This window comes from Bombina bombina, chromosome 5 (assembly GCF_027579735.1).
Source record: "Bombina bombina isolate aBomBom1 chromosome 5, aBomBom1.pri, whole genome shotgun sequence".
In the NCBI taxonomy this organism is placed as follows: domain Eukaryota; kingdom Metazoa; phylum Chordata; class Amphibia; order Anura; family Bombinatoridae; genus Bombina; species Bombina bombina.
The window spans coordinates 690,938,374-690,955,324 of record NC_069503.1 but is presented as its reverse complement, the minus strand read 5'-3'; the positions used below and the strand labels follow the sequence as shown (position 1 = coordinate 690,955,324).

The window sequence follows — 16,951 nt, the reverse complement described above, 5'->3', positions numbered from 1 at the left end:
CTGTTTAATTATTAACAAAACAAGTGTAAAGTTTTAGTATCTATAAAACAAAGGGAGCTGCCATGTTGTAACTTAGGTTACCTTCTCTGCTGTGGGCAATTAGAGACAGTTATAAATAGGTCATTAGAGTGTGCAGCCAATGGCTGTGTGGTATATAACAGTGTTCTGCACTTCCATTTCTAACAGGAACTGTAAAACTCACATATTCAGAATAGAATTACAAGAAAGGGGGACAAAATAAGTAATGAAAGTATATTGCGCATATATATATATATATATATATATATATATATATACACGCACTTATATAATGCGTATATACAATTTACCATTTTATATTACCATCTTAAAGTGTTTAATGTCCCTTTAAACATACAAAGTGCTGTATGCAGCATACATTTCCTACTCCATTCAATTTAAGAATTATTCTTAATCTTTTTATGTGGAATTAATTGTTTGCATGTTTGTCATTATCCCATGGGCATGATTATTATTAGCCTATTGTTATTTTTATATTTTTTTTGTTGTTGTTGACGGTTTAGAGTTTCTTTAAAGAGACATAAAACCCCAAAAAATTATTTCATGATTCAGATAGAACATACAATTTTAAACACATTTTTAATGTATATTATCAAATTGTTTTCGTTTTCTTGTTATCCTTCATTGAAAAGTAGGAAAGTAAGTTCAGGAGTGTGCACGTATCTGCAGCACTATATGACAGTAATTTTTCAACAGTGTTGTACAGTAGCAAGAGCACTAGATGGCAGCACTGTTTCCTGTCATGTAGTGCTCCAGACGTGCAGGCTACATATCTCTTTAACAAAGAATAACATGAGAACTAAGCAAATTTGATAATAGAAGTAAATTGGAAATGTTTTTATTATTTTTTTAATTTGTATTCTCTATCTGAAGCATGGAAAAAGATTTGGAGTTTCGGGTCCCATTAACTTGTTAACTGGGGATGACATGTTACCTTATTATGTAAATGGACAGTCTACACTTAAGTCATCTTAAAGTCTCACCTTAGATTAAGCTGCAAATAGCCTCCTGTACCCCTTTTCTATATCATGCAGCAGGAATGGTAAAACAATTATTTTGAAATGAATATTGTTTTTGGACAGTTTGAAATGGCTGCCAAGCTCCCCCCACTGATGACATCATGATCTGGGCTGCATATTGCTTCCAATCACAAAAGGTTCACTAGTTGGATTCAACAGACTGTTAATGCTATTCAGCAGAGTACATAGATGCAGCCCAGATCGTGATGCCATTGGTGGGTGGAGCTTGGCAGCTATTTCAAAGCTGTCGGAAACAAAATTCATTTTAAAATAACTTTTTTTTACCATTCCTGCTGCATGATATAGAAAGGTTGCAGGAGACTATTTGCAGCTTAATCTAATGTAAGACTTTAAGATGACGAAGGTTTAGACTGTCCACTTAAAAATGCCTACTCATTGGGCATGATATGTTCAATTGTCATAACTACAGATGCACGAGTACAAATATAATCCATTGCTCAATATAAGGTGTCAGTATTTGACTTATCTAATGTGTACAGGGACATACCCAAAATTGTTCAGACATAGCACTATTTCCTTCTGTGTAGTGCTCCAGATACCTACTTTGTTAACTCTTCAACAAAGAATACCATGGGAACAAAGCAAATTATATAACAGAAGTAGACTGGAAACTCTTTTAAAATATCCCTTAAAAATTGTAAATTTTACTAGAGGCATTTTTGCTAATAGAAATATATCACAAAAATAATTATATTTGAAACTTAAATAAACCCATACACATTTCAATTTTGGCCTTGAAGAATGGCCAAAACTTGATACTGACAAAGGTGCTATCCTAATATTTTATATTACAAATAAACTGGAGATATGAGTAGCTTGCTAACCAACTATGTTTGCAACATTATTACTTTGCTGCAATACCTGATGTAACAAATGACTGACTAAGAGATTGCACTACCGACACCATATAAGATATGGTGGTGATTTAACCCCGGCTTATTATGGAAAGAAATTATATCCGGTTATAGAAGCTATCTATTTTCTGGAAAATGTATTATGTATAGTGCCCCATGCCCACATGATCAAGAAGCCTGGCTAATAATATATGCATATCTAAGAACATCTTGCCAGATTTGACTTATTCTCAAAGTTGCACACCCTTAATGTAATTTATTGATGATTAAAGTTTTTTTGTTTTTTTTAAATCTAAATGTAGATACATGCCCAAAAGTACATACAACTAAGGAACAAGGGAGTGTATTCTATTAAGTCAGTGTTTCCCTACAGTGAAAGCAGACACAATCTATAGAGTAATGTACATTTATATCAATTACTGTTCATCCCAGTAATCTAGAAATGTCCCAATCAACTAGTTAAATAGTGGATCCTCTGGTTGAAGATATATATATATATTTATAAAGAAGTCATGACTCACAGACTGACTCATCAACGCCCAGCTCAAACCGTTTAACCTATGAATGTGAAATTTGGAAGGTACGTTGTTTTTATGACGTAGGCACCCACTAAGGAAGGATTTTTGGAAATTACGTCCCTAAGAGGGTGAAAAAGGGGGGTGAACTTTTTTATGAGGATACCTATAGCTCAAAAAACGATGATGTTACAGACATGAAAATTGGTATTTAGATTCTCCTTAAAAAATAAACAAACACGTGTTTATCATCTCCCCAAAACCCACTTAAAGGGACACTAAACCCAGAATAAAAGTAATCTTCAATTTCAATATCTATATATTTTAATTATTTTTGTAATTAGCATTGTGTTTCAAATTTTTACCTTTTCTTGGCAATCCAGTTTCGAAAATAGAATGATTTCCAAACCCACCGACGGCGATTCTTTACTATAATCCAGTCCTGAACGATAACCCAGGTTATGAAAATGGCTGCGTTTTAAGGCTTTGCGCATGCGCGATATTCTGACCACGTCATTCTTGACGTCATTAGAAGCAAACCAGCACGCCCGCTGTATCGATATCAGACAGAGCTGATGAATACGCTGAATAGAGCAGGTAAGTGCGGATCGCTGAGAGAATCTCCCTAACAATAACGAGCATTAACTCTATATTTATGTAAAAAAGGAAAAACGTATGAATGAAACACATATTGATTTTTATTTAACTATATGCTCAATACGCTGAACAGACCAGGTAATAGCTGAGCACTGCAAGAATCTCCCTAACAATAACGAGCATGAATTATAAATTTATGAATGAAACACATATAAATTTAATCTATCTTACTTTTTATAAAACATAGCACTTTGTGGAAATTATGATTACTTTGATATTCCAAAAAGCGCATGCGTAATTCCAATACCACTGAATGGGTAAGTGTGGTATCATGGATCGGATATGCGCATGCGCAAGACAACGGATCGCAATGCCCATGCGCCTGGTGACAAAATCGTCACTTAATGATATGCACAAAATCGGAATATGATTGGAAAAAGAGTTTGGTTGTGCCCGGCCCATATTAGAGGGTTGGCTGTAAAAACGTCATCTTAGAAAAATAAAATTTAATTTTATAGTGTTCTGAAAGATTATTGTACTGTAAAATTAGGTAAGTGATGAACTATACATGTTAGTGATTTGAAATTGATGGTCAGGTTGTGGACAAAAAAGTTAAGTTTTGGAATCCTTTAAGGAGGGTCAAAAGAGAGGGGGGGGCTGATTTATTAGGATACCTATAACTCAAAACAACAATGTTAGACGTGAACATTGGTATTTAGATTCTCTTTGAAGAATAAAGAAACACATGTTTTAACATTTCCACAAAATCCACTTAAGGAAGGTCAAAAGAGGAGGGGCTGATTTATGAGGATACATATATCTCAAAAACCAACGATGTTAGACATGAAAATTGGTATTTAGATTCTCCTTTAAAAATAAAGAAATGCTTTTTTTACCATTGCCCCCAAATCCACTTATTTATGAGGATACCTATATCTCAAAAACTGACGCTGTTACAGATATGAAAATTGGTATTTAGATTACGAGAAACACAGAGAATTAACGAAAGCTCAAGAAGTTCATATCAGCTAGTGTGCAACCAGAACGGACACACACGTGAGGGCATGCCGTTACGAGTGGTTGGGTTTTTCGCTTTTTTTTTTTTTTTAATACAAATCACAAAATCCACACGAGCAAAGCCGCGGGCAACAGCTAGTGTGTGTGTAGTATTGGAAGAAAGAAAAACGAGGAACTGCAGGCTCTGTTTTCCAAAGTGGTTAGTTTAATGAACAGTTTAGTGAGATACACAGTCACAGTGTGCAGGGCTGGATCTGACGCGTTTCCCGCATGCTCACATGCGCTTCATCAGAGATCTAGTGGTGTTCACCTGCTATCAGGTTAAGTACTGGTGTTAGCCAATAGTGTGTAAGCAAAGCCTAATTGGTATTGTGTGAGTGAAACATAATGTGCAAGTGTTTGGTGCAAACAAAGGAAAATCTTAAATGTGAGATTCTCAAAGGGAGATAGTGTATGAAACAGTGATATTAGTGGGCTGTGCTTATGATCAAAAAAATAATAACGTGGTTGTGTGTTTATTATCATTGAATTAAGGATTAGTGGCATATTACTAGGAAAAAACTAACGTTTAACTTTTTAGTAGTTATGCTATACTTAAAAATGTAAGCACAACAAATTCAGCAATCACCTCGGTGATAAACAGAATTTTTCTCTAAAGGTGTAGGGAAGAAGAACTATTAACAAAAGCTCACATTGTATATAGAAAACTTGTATTTGAGCACAAGAGATAAGAATAAAGATATAAATAAGAATAAAGATGCAGATAGAAAAAGGGGTGAAGGTAGCAACTCTATTGTTTGGGTACTACAGGGCTTTTCTTGCTAATGCCTAATGTTGCACACTGTCCAATGCCAGGCAGTTGTTATTATGTAATATAGATTTGTAATAAATATTTATTTGTTTTTTTCCTTCGTTTGCTTGTTTATTTATTTATTTGCCACCCATATGATGTACTGGTTGTTAATTACAATTTGATTGAGAATTTAACATGGTGGCTATATTATTGGACAAGGAAGATGTTAGTATAGTAATGCAAGAAGTGTGAAATATGGTGTTCCTGCTATCCTTGGTGGTAAAATAATTGCCACCGGTTTCAACTGTCCTGTACAAAAAGTATATAATTGGAAGTTGAGTTTCTAAGTGATAGCGAAATGACATGAATAAGTGTGAAGGGGTGTGTAATGTGGGTAAATGTTTATTGAGGACAACATTCGTTTGGCATATATATAGTGAATACTTGTAAATTACCTGTTGGACTCAATCCTGGGTGATCCTATCTATATGGCACCCAGGTGGTTACCCAGATATGTATTTCACACTCCTAATGAGCCTATGATGGTGGTGGCATCCTATAGATCCAAAATATATTATTATATGAAATATATATACGAGAGTAAATGCTATTGGGGGAGGGAATCTCAAAAAAGTGCTATGTTATTTATGAAGAATTTAGTGAGCTGATAATAATAAAATGATAAAATCATTTAGATACATGATGTGACCTAGAATAAACCTGTATGTCTGTAAAAATCTTTTTAAAATAAAACACATTATATTTTTATATATAAAACCGATGAACACTCATTGGTTGTTGTTATTTCATTTATATAATGATATGTGCCATGGGGCAATGGAATTCACCTACAATACTAGATAGGGAGAGAATAAGAATGCTCTATACAGATAATATAGCTTTAGTAGCAGTAGGCAAGGGACTTGTAAATTAATCTATGAATAGATCCAAGTCTTGCCTCATATTCATGCCTTTTGGACTTTTTGTCTGCAAGGTAAAGATCCAAAAGGCTTCTTTCCTCTGCAGTTTACTGATTCTGTCACCTCCTCTAATATCCTTACCTATGTGATCGATACCTAAGAATGAGAATAAATGTTTAATGTGTACGCCATGTGTTCGAAAATGCTTTGCTACAGGTGTTTTAGCGACTTCCTCTTCCAGTGATAATAGATGTTGTCTAATACGGTCCTTGAGGGGACGTGTGGTAAGACCTACATATTGTAGGAGACACTGTTGGCATGTAATTAAATAAATTACAAATTGACTAGTACAGTCTATTCTTTGTTTAATTTGGAAGGTCCTACCTGTATTTGAGGATGTGAACTGATCTTTCTTCTGAGTGTAATTGCAGCTTTTACATGTGCGTCCACACTTGAAAAAGCCTGGATGTAGAGTTAACCAGTTTGTGTTTTGTTGGGGTTTTGAGGTAAAGCTTTTTCTTACTTTGTCTCCTACTGTGGGAGCTCTTTTGGCTACACATTTTATTTGTTGTCTAGTTATGTCTTTAAGTTTATGGTCACTTTGTAAAATTGGCAAGTATTTATGTATTATTCTGCAAATTTCATCATACTGTCTGCTATACTGAGTGGAGAAGACAATATCTCTAGTCAGTGTATTCTGTCTATCTCTGGTGCATTTGTTTTTGTTTTTCCTATTCGTGTTAGCAAATAGTGTACATCTATCTAGTTTTCCAACCTCTTTTGCTGTTTTTGTCAGAGTTGTCTTATTGTATCCTCTCTCCACCAGTCGGGCAGTGATTTGATCAGCTTGTTCTTGATACTGTAAAAAATTAGAGCAATTCCTCCGGGCTCTTATATATTGGCCCTTCGGTATGCCTCTTATGGTGTGTTTGACATGGCATGAATCTGCCCTCAGTATTGTGTTACGTGCTAATGCCTTCCGGTAGATAGAGGAGGGTGGACATTATATGTAAAGCTCAAATTGAAGGAGTTGGTGTTTAGTAAGTCAACTAAATGTTGGGCTTCTCTTTGATTAATGGGGTTCCAGACAATTATTAGGTCGTCTATGAAGCGGCCATACACTACTACATTGTCTCTGAGGGGGAAGTCATCTGCATAAATGGTGTTAATTTCCAGCCAACCCATGTATAAGTTAGCATAGGCCGGGGCAAATTTGGCCCCCATGGCTGTGCCGCAGTTTTGTAAATAGAATTCCCCCCCAGAGACAAAGTAGTTGTGGGTCAGTAAAAAATTAGCTGTAGACACTACAAATTCTATAAAGTTGTCTGAGAAGTCAGTGTACCGTCTTAGCATATTACCCAATGCCTCCAGGCCTTTTTGGTGGGGTATGCTTGAATATAAAGCTGTCACGTCGATGGTCAGCCATTGGAAAGTGGGTTGCCAATGTATTTTCTCCAATTGGAGGAGTAAGTGGGCACTATCTCTAATGTAGCCAGGGAGGGCCATTACAATAGGTTGGAGTACAGAATCCAGCCAGGCTCCTAGTCGCTCGCACAGGGACCCTATACTGGCTACAATGGGCCTCCCTGGAGGTTTTATAAGAGTTTTGTGAATTTTGGGCACGACCCTGAAAGTGGGGACTAGAGGGTCTTTTGTAGACAGGTATTCCTTTACCTCCTGCGAGATATGCCCCTCTTCCAGTGCCGTGTCCAAAAATGAGAGTAGTTCTTGGCTGAACATTGGTGTGGGGTCATGGCTGAGTTTGGTGTAGGTGTTGGAATTGTCAAGGTGTAAATTTAATTCTTCCACATAATCTGTGGTGTTTAAGATAACCACCGCCCCTCCCTTGTCCGCTTGGGTCACTACTATATTAGGGTTTCCTTCTAATTCTGCAAGTGCATTCCTTTCTTGTAGTGTTATATTATGTTTCAATGTGTTTGTCCCTTTCAAGGAGTCATTTAATGCTAGAATGTCTCTCAGTACTGTTTCCTGGTATAATTCTATGCTGGTACTTCTAGCCTGGACTGGATAAAAATAGGACCTATCCTTGTGATTGAAATTGTGTGTGGAAGTAGTGTTGCCTGGAGTGGTGTGCTGTAAAGTTAACAAAGTGATAAAGTCACACTGGTCTTTGTATAGTAGGCCTGTGTGTGCGTTTTCTGTTTGTGTGGGTGAAGTAGAGAGAGTGAGAGAAGGGTCAGTATCTATTCCTGTAAAGTGCTTTCTTAAGGTAAGCTTACGAACCAACCTATTTACATCTATCACTGTAGAAAAAACATCAAAGTTAGTTGAAAGTGCAAAGGTGAGACCTTTATTCAGAATAGATATTTGTGCAGGTGATAATTGAGTGCTAGACAGGTTTATGACATTGCCTATTTCTTTTTGTTTTTTGAGGCTGTCCTGCTGGGGTATCTATGTGGTTGGCTAGCGCTTTTAGGAGTGCTGGTTTTGTTGGGGGTCTTTACCAGGGCTGCTAGTGTGGTTCTAGGTGAGGTAGCGGTGCCTGGTGAAGCTGTAGTGCATATGTCTGTATCTCTGGGTGGTTCTACCAGTTCAGTAGTTGAGGAACTTGCTGATTGAGGGAATGAGCTCTCTGAATCTACTGTTTCTATACTTGAGAAAGTGACTTTCTTGTTGGAGTGTGTTCTACGTTTGTTGTGTTTAGTTTTAGTAGAGCTAGAGTTTCCCTTGCCCCTAGCGGGTCTGTGTTGCTGCCAGGAATAAACTATATTGAGATCATAATCTTTAGTGTCCCGGTTATACTTGGATACTTTTCTACTTGACAACTCAATGTCCAATTTATTGATGGTTTCCTCCAATTGTAGTGTGTAGTCCTTATGCTGACTAGTTTCCTCAAAGGCTTTAATGCTGTCAGTTATGGTATTGATTTCTGTAAGGATAGATTCTCTCTCTTGTCTCTTATGCCTGAGTAGCTGATTCATCAGGGTAAGAGAACACCTAGTTAGAGTATGGTTCCATTCTTCCATAAACTCAGGTATTTGCTGGGCAAAGGAAGGGAACTTTTTCATTCTCAGGCCGCGTGGCACTTTGCCCTCTTTGATGTATTAGTCCAGGAATTCTGTGTCCCACCAAAGGTTAGTTTCCTTATACCTGAGTTTTTCTAAGTTTGAAAATAAGATGGGCAGATTGTCTTCCCTTGGCACTGTAGAAAGGGTGTTAGTCCCTTGCAGAGCTGTGGCTAGAATGAGTCTACGTTTATCCTCATTCAGACCCCCTGTGGGGGTGGTATCTGCTGATTCTAGTAGATCAGTCATTCTGTTCATATAAGATAAAGGAATGTCCTGTAGGGTACTGATAATTTTGAGCAAACAAGACAGTTGAAGCAAATGAAGAAAGAATATCAGACCCTGTAGTAACTAAAGTCTCCTGTTGGGAATGTGTGAGGTGAGCCTCCTCGTGTGGAAAGTATTTCCAGTCGCAAGGTATGTGTATGTGTGTGTGTATATGTATATATATATATATATATATATATATAATCTATTAGGTCTGCATGATTAATCGCATATGCGATTTAAAACCGTGATTATTCGCCGCAATTTAAAAACCCAGAGAGTATGCAATTTTTAGCCCTCCCCCTATATATATTTATAATCTATCACATTTTTAATTTAACTTGATGTTTAAGTCTGTCATATGAAGCTTCTGAAATCTTCATTTTTTTTTTATTTTTTTTTTTTAATTTTTATTTATATTAACATAGACAATACAAAAACCAAAATAACATTAGATTCACGGTCACAAAGAAGTCTACAAGATATTGTCACGCAGGACCATTATAACAATAGTGCATAAATAAAAAATATTGAGTACTCTCTGATACATTAAATGGCTCCATTCAATACATTATACATTCATGCATGGATGGTCAGCCTAAATATTGAATGAATCAGTAACACATATTGGACATACCATGAACATAAGAAAAAAAAAAAATTGTATAATAATAATTCTGATTTCTCACTTACCCCCTCCCTCACCTCCCAAACTCATTCTCCTCCAACCAACTTCTAGGGAAATGGTCTGCATATATATTAGCTTGAACAAATGCCAATTTAAGTAGAGGTTTCATTAAGAGTTTCTGGGCAGATTCTTGTAATGAACATATGTATGGTTCCCATTTCTTAAAAAACGTGTCTACTTGTTCATCAGAAGGAAAATGTAGGGTCGATTGCTCTATCATACATTGTATAAGAAGACCGTTTTTTAGTTGAAGAAATTTAGGGGCCGATGAATCTTTCCACATTCTAAGAATGAGAGAACGGCCTATTAAGATTATTGTGTTGATAAGTTTAAAGTTCTTAGGGGACCCACAAAACTTGGTCAAGAAAAAAATCTCAATTGGCTTTATTGTATGATCTAAGTGTAATTTCTTATTCATCCAGTGTAGAGTTTTTTTCCAGAACTGAAAGATTTTTGGACACTCCCAAAAACAATGTAATAAATCTGCGTGCGAAGCACTGCATCTGGAACAATACACAGGATTTTTATACCACTTAGATAAAACTTCTGGGGTAAGATATGTACGAAGACTAATCTTCAATTGAGATTCCCTCCATGATGTAGTAACCCAGGCCTGATCTATTATTTTAAAACTATCTATTATAGTTTGTTCTTGTAGATCCGGAAATTTATTAGACCATTTCGCCGCCATATCCTTAATCTGCATATTTGAAGATTTTTGGATTATTAGAGTATAAAAAGGGGAAATGGCATAGCTCCCTGCTTGATAGCTATTAATTCTGCTGTTAAGTTCACCCAGGGACCAGTCAGGACCATATTTTTGTAATAGTTCATTGATGAAGTGTCTCACTTGTAAGAAGGCATAGAATTCATGTGGCGGTAGGTCAAATGTTGAGGCTAAATCTGTATAGGTAGTAGGAAGACCATCAGACCCCAGAATTTGGCTTATCAGTCTCAGATCTTTCATAGACCAGATCTTAAAGACTTTATTCGAGATTCCAGGGCTGAAATTTGGATTGCCCGTAATGGGTAGATAATGCGAGACATAAGCAGGAAGATCAAGGTCCGTGCAGAGTTTCTGCCATGCGGCAGTAATATTTTTGAAGGTAGTTAAATGATAAATATTCGAAGGGAGAGAAGTTAAGGGGGAGTGTAGAAGGGCTTCAAGTTGAAATGGGGAGACCAGACCAGATTCCCACTTATATGATGTGATTTGATCTTTTTTGGTGATCCAATCTATGGCAAATCTTGCCAATATCACCAGATTATATGCTTGTACATTGGGTAAAGCCAAACCGGCTGCAGTTTTTGCATTCATAAGTCGATGGATAGCTATACGTGGTTTAGATTTTGGCCACAAGAATTTTGAACAGGCTTTATTATAACTAACAACATCAGCCTTATGTACCCTTAATGGGATATTTTGTAGAATATATAATAATTTGGGAAAAAGTAACGTTTTAATCAGGGCTACACGTGCTGATGAAATCTTCATTTTAAAACTAAAGGCTATTGTAGTAAATGTACATAGCATATTTTAATGCTGTTTTGTAGTTATAACTTATACCAATTGAAAACTTTTCCATATTTTAAATTATGATTTTATACAAAGGCTTTGATCTTCTTGACACTATTATGTGCTGATAGCATGTACATGAAAGGGCCATCACTTTGTTGTGTCTTGTACATAAGGATTTCCATTCTGACCCTGAGCAAAATACCCTTGTTTAGAGCAATTGAATCTGTAATAATCAACGTACTGTAAAAATGAAGATCAAAAGATTGACATTCATGTATTCAATTTGTTGGCTGATAAAACCTACAATTTTGCATTACAAAAGAAGTCGCATAACTCTAAAAAGTAGCCACAATTGTAGGCTCCAAAGTCTAATTCAAACAAATAACTGCTGACTGCCATATGCGCACAATGCTACCTGAATACTAGTGCATGCATACTGTCCTAAAGCTGTGTGGAGCAGGTTTACTAAAGCATGATGCAGCTCATTGAGTCCTAGTGAATCCAGTAGCATACATTAATGTGTGTATATATACTATATATACACTCCTCCTGTATCTGCAACTCCTAAGTCAAAGTAATCAGTATAAGTTTAAAGGGACATAATACTCATGCTAAATCACTTGAAACTGATGCAGTATAACTGTAAAAAGCTGACAGGAAAATATCAACTGAGTATCTCTATGTAAAAAAGGAAGATATTTTACCTCACAATTTCCTCAGCTCAGCAGAGTAAGTTCTGTGTAAAAAAATATACTTCAGCTGTTGCTCAGCTGCAGGTAAAAAATTTTTTTTAAAAAAATGAAGAAATAAACCGCAGCCAATCAGCATCAGCAGTGCTGAGGCCATGAACTATTTTACTGTGATCTCATGAGATTTCATAGTAAACTTCCTTAAACTGAATAGGGAAATAAGATGAGAGTGCACGAAAGCTCGCTCCTTCCGCTGTCCTGGGACAGACATACTGATTTTCTGCTTAGAAGTCCTTTACAATGGGATGTGGCTACTGAGGAATTTTTTAGGTAAAATATCTTTTTTACATAGAAATGTTCAGGTGATATTTTCCTGTCAGCTTTTTACAGCTATGCTGCATCACTTTCAAGTGTTTCAACATTTGGTTATTATGGCCCTTTAATGAGGGACTGCACTCACTGGATTTAGATGAAAGATAATCCTTGTGATTTAATGAAACATAGAGACATAGAAAACATAGAATTTGACGGTAGATAAGAACCTTATGCTACATGGTGACGTTTGGTCTGAGGAAGGGGTCTGCGTACTTCGAAACGTCACCATGTTTTATTAAATCACAAGGATTATCTTTCATCTAAACCCAGTGAGTGCAGTCCCTCATTGAACACACACACACACACACACACACACACACACACACATATATATATATAATTTTATATTCAGTGTTCTCCCCAGTATCTTTTTAGCTGGTGCGCCACCCAGCTGATTTTACTTATTTTTAAAATTGTAGCCAATATTAAAGGGACATAAAAGCCCAAATTTTTTTTTTCATGATTCAGAAAATACATTTTTAAACAGTATTCCAATTTACTTCTATCTAATTTGCTTCATTCTTTAGATATCCTGTGTTGAAGAAATAGCAAAGCACATGGGTGAGCCAATCACACGAGGATTCTATGAGCAAACACCAATCATTAACTACTAAGCCTATCTAGATATGCTTTTCAGCAAAGAATATCAAGAGACTGAAGCAAATTAAACTATAGAAGTATATTTGAAAAATGCTTTAAATTGCTTTCTCTTTCCAAGTCATGAGAGAAAAAAATGTGTGTTTCATATCCCTTTAAGCTAACATTACCTAATATTAACCATGGTCAATTTCTTCCATGTAATTGGCAAGAGTCCATGAGCTAGTGACGTATGGGATATACAGTCCTACCAGGAGGGGCAAAGTTTCCCAAACCTATAAATACACCCCTCACCACACCCACAATTCAGTTTTACAAACTTTTCCTCCTTATGGAGGTGGTGAAGTTTGTGCTTGATTTTCTTCTGTGATATGCGCTTCTCAGCATTTTGAAGCCTGATTCCTCTCAGAGTACAGTGAATGTCAGAGGGATGTAAAGGGAGTATCACCTATTGAATTCTATGGTTTTCCTCGCGAGAAATCTTTTCATAGGTTCTCCATTTTCGGTCGTAGAGATTCATCTCCTACCTCCCTTTTCAGATCGACGATATACTCTCATATTCCATTACCTCTACTGATAACTGTTTCAGTACTGGTTTGGCTATCTGCTATATGTGGATGGGTGTCTTTTGGTAAGTATGTTTTCATTACTTAAGACACTCTCAGCTATGGTTTGGAACTTTATGTATTAATGTAACGTTCTAAATATATGTATTGTACTTATATTTGCCATGAGTCAGGTTTATGTATATTTCCTTTTGCAGACTATCAGTTTCAAAATTGGGAAAACATATTTAGGAAGTTATTTTTTCTTACCTGGGGTATAGTCTTTTCTTAAAAATTGACTGTTTTCATTAATTTTCGCGGGCAAAATTAGGCTCATATTTATTGCGTCATTCTTGGCGTGAGAATTTTTTTATTCATTTTTTTGGCGTGAAGGTATGTTTGGTGACACAGATTTAACATTTCCGGCGTCTTAGTTGACGCCAGGTTCCTTGCACAAGGTTGCGTCTGCCATGACGCGAGTTGCATCATTTCCGGATGTTGTTAGCGCCAAAAAAATTCATTTTGCATTGCGGGTCATACTTGGCACCAAATAATTTAATTTTCAAACCCCACTTCCTATATGCCTGTTGCCTTTTTCTATGCTCAGAGGGCTATGCTGTTTGCATTTTTTTCCCATTCCTGAAACTGCCATATAAGGAAATTGATCATTTTGCTTTATATGTTGTTTTTTCTCTTACATTTGCAAGATGTCTCAATCTGATCCTGTCTCAGAAACCACTGTTGGATTCATGCTGCCTGATAACAGTTCTACCAAAGATAAGTGTATCTGTTGTAAATTAGTAGAGATTATATCTCCAGCGGTAGTATGTAACAGTTGTCGTCGTGATAAGCTTTTAGATGCAGAGAATGTATCCATCAGTACTAGTACAATGCCTGTTGTTCCTTCAACTTCTAATGTACATGATATCCCTGTGAATATAAAAGATTTTATTGCTGTTGCGATTCAGAAGGCTTTGTCTGCTATTCCGCCTTCTAATAAACGTAAAAGGTCTTTTAAAACTTCTCATAAAGTTGATGAAATTTCAAATGACCGACAACATACTGATTTATCCTCCTCTGATGAGGATCTGATTCAGAAGATCCTACCTCAGATATTGACACTGACAAATCTTATCTCTTTAAGATGGAGTATATTCGTTCCTTGTTAAGAGGTGTTGATTACTTTGGATATTAAGGAAACTAGTCCTCTTGACATTAAAAGTAGTATACGTTTAAATTCTGTTTATAAACCTCCTGTGGTTACTCCAGAGGTTTCTCCAGTTCCTGATGCTATTTCTGATATGATTTCAAAGGAATGGAATAGGCTTTGTACTACTATTATTCCTTCTGCTAGGTTTAAAAAGTTGTATCCCTTGCCAGCAATTATATTGGAGTTTTGGGAAAAAATCCCCAAGGTTGATGGGGCTATCTCTACTCTTGCCAAACGTACTACTATCCCTATGGAAGATAGTACTTCCTTTAAGGACCCTTTAGATAGGAAACTTGAATCTTATCTAAGGAAAGCTTATTTATATTCTTGCTATCTTCACAGGCCTGCCATTTCTATGGCTGATGTTGCAGCTGCATCAACTTTTTGGTTGGAAAGTTTAGTGCAACAGGAAACAGATCGTGATTTGTCTAGCATTGTCCGCTTGCTTCAACATGCTAATTATTTTATCTGTGATGCTATTTTTGATATCATCAAAATTGATGTTAAATATATGTCTTTAGCTATCTTAGCTAAAAGAGCTTTGTGGCTTAAATATTGGAATGCTGACATGGTATCCAAGTCTAGATTACTATCTCTTTCTTTCCAAGGTAATAATTTATTTGGTTCTCAGTTGGATTCAATTATTTCAACTGTTACTGGGGGGAAGGGAGTTTTTTTACCTCAGGATAAAAAATCTAAGGCTTCTAATCGTTTTCGTTCTTTTCGACAGAATTATTATTATTATCGTTTTTTTGTAGAGCGCCAACAGATTCCGCAGCGCTATAAAAAAGGCGGAGTACAACAAAACAATTATAGGGGTCAAATGGGTAGAGGGCCCTGCCAAGAGTTGCACTGTTGTAGTCAGCTCATAATAAGGTGATCTACAAACAGCTGGACTCTTAGGCTTGCATGCTAAGGGGGTTCAGGGGATAGCAATGGAGGAGAGGAACTGGTATAAAGAAAGGTTAGCGTAGGTTGTATGCATCCCTGAACAGTAGAGTCTTTAGGGAGGTTTTAAAACTAGAAGAGAGTCTTGTGGAGCGAGGCAGAGAGTTCCACAAGATGGGAGCCAGTCTGGAGAAGTCCTGTAAACGGGAGTGTGATGAGGTGACAAGAGGAGGAGAGTAGGAGGTCGTGAGCAGAGTGATGGGGACGGGAGGGAGAGTATCTGGAGACAAGGTCTGAGTTATAGGGGGGAGCAGTGCAGGTGAGGGCTTTGTATGTCAGAATGAGAATTTTGTGTTTGATCCTAGAGGCAAGAGGAAGCCAGTGAAGGGATTGGCAGAGAGGTGCAGCAGATGAAGAGCGACGTGTAAGGAAGATGAGTCTGGCAGAGGCATTCATTATGGATTGTAAAGGAGCTAGGCGGCAGGTGGGGAGACCAGAGAGGACATAATTGCAGTAATCGAGGCGGGAAAGAATGAGAGTGAATTAAAATCTTAGTTGTGTCTTGTGTAAGGAAGTTTCTAATTTTAGAGATGATTTTAAGGTGGAAGCAGCAGGCTTTAGCCAATGACTGAATGTGAGGAGTGAATGAAAGATCTGAGTCAAATGTGACCCCGAGACATCGGGCATGCGGGCTAGGGGTAATGATGGAGTTGTCGACAGTTAGAGAGATTGGGGGTGGAGAGTTTTGAAGAAGGGGGGAAAATAAGGAGCTCAGTTTTGGAGAGATTTAGCTTGAGGTAGTGATAGAGTTTTGAAGAAGGGGGGAAAATAAGGAGCTCAGTTTTGGAGAGATTTAGCTTGAGGTAGTGAGAGGACATCCAGTTAGAGATGTGAGAAAGACAGTTAGTGACACGGGTTAGCAAGGAAGGAGATAGGTCTGGTGCAGAGAAGTAGATTTTGGTTTTGTCGGCATACAAATGATATTGTAAACCGTGGGACTTTATTAGGGAACCTAGTGATGACGTGTAGATTGAGAAGAGATGGGGACTGAGGACAGAGCCTTGCGGTACTCCGACAGAAAGTGGTGACGGGGCAGAGGAGGCCCCAGAGAAGGCTACACTAAAGGTACGGTTTGACAGGTAGGAAGAGAGCCACGAAAGGGCTGTGTCACAGATGCCGAAAGATTGGAGGGTTTGGAGCAAAAGAGGGTGGTCAACAATGTCAAAGGCTGCGGACAGATCAAGGAGGATAAGCAGAGAGTAGTTGCCTTTTGATTTTGCTGTAAGTAGGTCTCTGTGGAGTGATAGGGACGAAATCCAGATTGCAATGGGTCAAGGAGGGAGTTTATTGTAAGGAAATGGGATAGGCGTGC

General features: G+C 37.2%; 1 protein-coding gene across 2 annotated transcripts in view; it reads left to right on the top strand.

The window, feature by feature from the left end:
- The window catches only part of SLC22A23 (solute carrier family 22 member 23), a 356,688-nt gene that overhangs the window by 173,549 nt on the left and 166,188 nt on the right, over positions 1 to 16,951 (top strand). The window lies entirely within an intron of this gene.